Source organism: Somniosus microcephalus, chromosome 3 (genome assembly GCF_052327205.1).
Source record: "Somniosus microcephalus isolate GS21.2 chromosome 3, FLI_Smic_1.0, whole genome shotgun sequence".
In the NCBI taxonomy this organism is placed as follows: Eukaryota; Metazoa; Chordata; class Chondrichthyes; order Squaliformes; family Somniosidae; genus Somniosus; species Somniosus microcephalus.
In genome coordinates this window covers 353,757,277-353,763,078 of record NC_140989.1, presented here as the reverse complement: position 1 = coordinate 353,763,078, position 5,802 = coordinate 353,757,277, and positions in this window count along the sequence as shown.

The window sequence follows — 5,802 nt, the reverse complement described above, 5'->3', positions numbered from 1 at the left end:
GACTAGTTTTGTGTGTTCTTAAATAGACTTGAATAAGCACCACAAACTCCAGTTCCATTTCCAGTAAAACTGTTTGGTAGAAATGGGTTTGTTTTAGTGCCAACTTTTAATGTGTTTTGTCTATTTAGTAGAGGCTACAACAAAAAAAAGCGCTTTATGTACTTTAGATTAGAGACTTATTACGTTACAAATGTCATTCATGTTCAGATAATCCACACACATGCAGTAAAGAAGCGTCTTTGATCTGATTTATATTGGGGGGGGGGGGCCGCGGGTGAGTGGTAATGGATCTGAGAACCTTAAATCTAAACTAGAGCATCGCAAATCACCGTGGTTTCAGATATGTTTGTAAGTATTTAGCGCCAAAAGGTTTTACTAAGGGGTTAATGAACTTTCATTGGAGAGAGCTGAAAGTTGGGGGAAACCCTGCCACTTTGGATGCGGTGCACAGAGGAGCTGCTCAGAGCTGCAATCTGTCATTGAAATGCATGTCCCGATATGTTAATGCAAGGTTTTCACCCAGAACAAACAAGGATCACAACATTCTATAAATCAGGGCAGCTCTGAGTCCCAGTTTAAAAAGCCATTAAATGAGGATTGCAATTGACAGAAATGACTTTTTCCCCCCCCCCTCTGGTTGCATTTCATCTTAAGTGATAGTTGCACTACGTCAATACGGGACAGCTCTGACGTTTATTGTGGGACTCTGTTTAAAAAAAAAGGTAGCATCTGCCTATCACTGCTGGAATCTTTTTATACGTTCCTACCACAGTTTTTTTTTTTTAAAAAAGCATCTGGGTATTTTTTTAGGAATTATGCAACTGGATCATGCTGAATTTTTTTAACTTTCAAAAATTTCTGTTACAAACTGAATGCAATAATGGATTCCGAGGTTGAGCTTACACACGAGCTGAAAATAATGTACTCTTGTTGGTTTATCTAGAATTCCTGCAAGTAACTCCACTAGTGTTGAGGGGCAGGATATTGTTGATGCAAAAGTTGGGTTCCAACGTCACTAAGGTTTATCAGCTATCTTGCATGAATGGCACTGGATAAATGTACGGTACGATACCATTTGTCTTACAAAGCAAAGGCATAGAGATGATGGGGGGGTGGGGAAATACAAATTTTAACAACTTAATAGCTTTGACCAAGAAATGTTCTATGTTTTCAGTGGTCTGATGGCTCATAGATGAAAATTCTTTACGCTATGTAAACCCTTCAGCCGATTTGATCATACTGAATTAAATTTGCTCCCTCAACCCTTTCAAAACCTGTGTGGTTTTTTTTGGTTACCTCTTTTAACCCTTGGTTCAGTTTCCACTCTGAAGTGCCTTGGGATGTTTACTACATTAAAGGTGCCGCCTAAAAGTAAGTTGTTACTCTTCTTTCTCCTTTTAAGACGCTCCTTAAAACCTACCTCTTTGACCAAGCTTTTGGTCGCCTGCCCTAATAGCTCCTTATGTGGCTCAGTGTCAAATTTTGTTTGCTAACATTCCTGTAAAGCGCACTGGGACATTTTACTGTGTTAAAGACGCTATATAAATACAAGTTATTATTCATACCAAACCCCCTGAACTTTATGTAGTGTTTGACGTAAGAAAACTACTAGGCACTTGGTCTTAAGTATTAAACAAGGCTTTAATCAACTGTTTTTAAACATGGAGATCTAGTTGTGTCCTTCACTAGTTCCTGTTAAAGAATGTCCTGAGCAAGCTGGGCCCATGCCCAAGTATTTATACTCTCCCTGGACAGCACCACCAGCAGGCTGCCCAGTATCATTTCATAAGTCATTTCCACATCACAGAATCACAGGAACGCCACAGTGCAGATAGAGGCTATTTCGGCCCATCGAGCCTGCACCAACACATATCCCACCCGATCCCCGTAACCCCTACACCAACACATATCCCACCCTATCCCCGTAACCCCACGTATTTAATCCCCCTAACACTAAGGGTCAAATTATGATAGCCAATCAACCTAACCCGCACATCTTTGGACTGTGGGAGGAAACCGGAGGAAACCCACGCAAACACGGGGAGAATGTGCAAACTCCACACAGACAGTCGCCCGAGGCCGGATTCGAACCCGGGTCCCTGGCGCTGTGAGGCAACAGTGCTAACCACTATGCCACCGACAAGATTCATGTCAGTGTTTACTTTAAAAAAAAAAAAAAATAGCTTTTATTTTCTCTGACTAGGTGAACAGCCAAGTGAATTGCTATATGGTCTTTGCAAATGTCACTGAGCACCCAGTGACTACGAGATGCAGGACACTGACCAGGATGGCACTTTTCCTTTTTTTTTTGAGTACAGTGTATTGGAGAAGTGAATTTTTTCTCGGCCTCTGGATCCAGGGAGGGGAAAAAATGATGGAGCTGAAGCTGACGTTGGCCAGGTTGATGTGGACACATAGATTGGCGCCTCTCCATCCAACTGGAGATAATTCTTAAATAGCCAACAAGGTTATTTTTTTTTTTAAATATCTAATTTGGTAATGCTTTAATTCGAATGAACTCCTATAATCCAACCCCCCTCCGAAGCACTTTACTGCCATGGGGAAAATGAGTAATCGTGGAAAGGCTGGAAAATAAAAGCAACTGAAAATCTCTTTTGGGGGGGGGGTGTGGTTAAGAGGAACTTGCTGTGTATTAAAGGTGTTCCAGTGACTCTACTTCAGGTGTCATCTCCTTCTCTGATGTATTGCATGTTTTTTTAATGGAGGAGTTGGCTGCCTATAACACACGGGTAAACATCTGTTCGCCAACCCCTGAAATGACCCTCTGGAAAGTGGCTAATCCAGACTCTGTCAAATGTAGCTCTTGTTACAAGGCAGCCTGTAAAATGCTAATATAAACATCAGTGGAACTTGATTTTATAGATGTCTTGTTATGAGAAACCATCTCCTCTTTCTAGAAGCTTTGTTAATTCATCGAGCTAAGACTTCTTTGGATGAACTGTTTGGTACACACGTTAATGAGTATCATTTTGACGGCTATTTGATGTGTAACTTTTTCACTTTGAACCCAAACAACTCCATGAGCTCTCTGCAGTCCTTCAGTGGCCTATATGATTCTCTCTGGCATATCGTCCGCATTCTCACCTGTTCCTTATCCATTAAACAGCCTAAGAATTGTAGTTCCTCCTTTGCTGCTCTACCATCGGAATGACGACTCCTGATGTATAGCCGCTAGATCACCATGGAAAGGAGATTAATCAAATGTCATGTAATTAGATGAATAATAAAGACCCCCCCCCCTGTATTCTCTTCCAGAGAGAAAGATGAAAGCCACAATTGTGTGGTGTATGTATAGAGTCCGACTAAGTGTGTGGTTCACTGTGTTTCAGGCTTCAAACTGGGGCAAACTTTGAATTTCTCTGAATGAGACGGTGGCCTCTTGCACATCCCCGATTTTAATTGCTCCACCATTGGCAGCCGTGCCTTTAGCTCTAGAATTTCCCAAACCCCTCTGCCTCTCCTCCTTGAAGACGCTCCTTAAAACCTATCTCTTCGACCAAGCTTTTGGTCACCTGCCCTAATATCTCCTTACGTAGCTCAGTGTTAAATTTTGTTTGGTAACGCTCCTGTGAAGCGCCTTGGGATGTTTTACTATGGTAAAGGTACTATATGAGTGCAAACTGTTGGTGTTGGCTTGACTTTTGAACTTGAGTTCCTATTCAGAAGTCGTGTGTGTGTGTGTGAATACGAAGGACGGATTGATCTGCCTGGAGGTTTTGAAGTAGAAGTTCTATATTTTCCACCTTCGTTCTCTCTCTCAGATCTCTGTCTTGGGAAGACACTCCACAGTGTGTCTTGAGAAGCAAAGAAACACGTCTGTGGACCTCCGTCAAGGTGGTGTTCAGACAGAAGAAAAGTCAAGGATGAGGAGAAAAGGCTACTTGGCCCACTGAAGCTTTCAGTGCTCCAAGCCTAGCTTCTAATTGCATTTTGAATCCTAATGTTTTTGGCTTCCACAACCTCACCTGGTACATTATTTCAAATCTGTATCGCCTTTTGAGCAAAGCATGGGCCCTTTGAAAGGGATTTCAATGGTTCACATCTAGAGTGATGGGTAAGCCCTATACGAGTCCATTAAAAGACATCTATTGTCATTTCAAAAGCTATAATTTCTCAATCTGTTCATAGCAGTGCTGTCATTTTTAGTACTCAATGCATTCTATGAATTATTTTTCATAAATATGCAGCTCATTTTGTTTACTCAATCACTAGCCTGCAGGCATTGTATGTGATTCGGGGCTGCTGTCGGGTATTGAAGCTGTAATCATGAATTTTTATTTCTGTACAGTGGCTGATGGCAGACTTAAACATGTATTAGTCATTTGATGTAAACAAAAAAAAAAGCAGTGTTTAAAAGAAATAAAATGCTGGGTTTCTGATTCACTAACAAATCATGTTGCAGTTTGGGCTGAAATGGCGATATGAATTGATTTATTTCCATTTAGGGGAATTGTAACACGGTGACCAGCTACGACTGCAAAGTAATGAGTAGCAGCTTGCAAGTTGTAGTCAGTGTCTCTACCACAAAAACCTAGTGTTGGGGATGGGGGAAGATTAAATAATTCCTTAAATCTACTGAAATACTAGAATTCTTGAGGGGAATCTGTAACCTACCATAAATTTAATTCTCCTGCCATAGATGTCCGCCTTGGCTTAGGGGTATCGTTCTTGCCTCTGATTCGGACCAAGCCCCATTCCAGAGACCTGAGCACATCGTCTAGGCTGATGCTTCAGTGCAGTACTGAGTACGTGCTGCACTGTTAGAGGTGCTGTCTTTCGGATGAGACTTTAAACCAGGGCCCTCTTGGGCAAGCAAATAGATTACATGGGACTATTTCGAAGAAAGAGCAAGGCAACTCTCGATGCTCTGGCCAAAATTTCTCCCTCAACCAATGTCACTATAACAGATTATCTGGTCACATATATCATTGCTGTTGTGGGACCTTACTGTGTGCAAATTAAAAGTGACTACATTTCAGATGTGCTTAATTAGCTTTGGGATGTGAAAGGTGGTATATAACTGCAGGATCATTCTTCTATATTTCTATTGACTCCATCCCTTCTCTGCCAACTGCTTGGGCTTAATGAGGTGGTGTCAAACCTTAGTTCTGTTTGACCCTGAGCTGAGTTTCAAACCCCACATCCTATCCATCACCAAGACTGTTTACTTCCACCTCTCCTACCTCACCCCCATTTCTGCTGAAACCCATATCCATGTCTTTGTCATCTCTGGACTTGATTTGCATAATGTCTTTCTTGGTGGCTTCCCATCCATTGCCCTCCATCAGTTCCAACTTGTTCAAAGCTCAGCAGCCTATATTCTTTTACTGAAGGCTCGTACATCCATCACTCCCATCCTTGCTGATTTACATTGGCTTCTTAACAAGAATCTTAAACTTAATACCTTAATGGGTATAATTTTCAAATCCCTTCATGGCCTTACCCCACTCTATCCATGCAGCCCCCTCAGACTTGCATTACCTCCCGATTCTTTCAGTTCTGATTCTGGCTTTTAGTGCATCCTTCTTTAAGCTGCCTTGGCCCTGTTCTCTCAAACGATCTATCTTAAACACTTCTAGAAACCCTCTCGAAACCCATCCTAAGTTTCCAGTTACCTCCCCTTACTCTGCTGTTTATTTTCATCTTTGCCTACGTAATGTGCTTTGGGACATGTTCTGTTAAAGGCACTAGAAGTGCAAGGTTTTCTTTATTGATCTGATCAAAGTCACTCAGTTTGAGGTGGTAATAGGAGTGCTGCAATTGGCCTCAATGCACCTACGT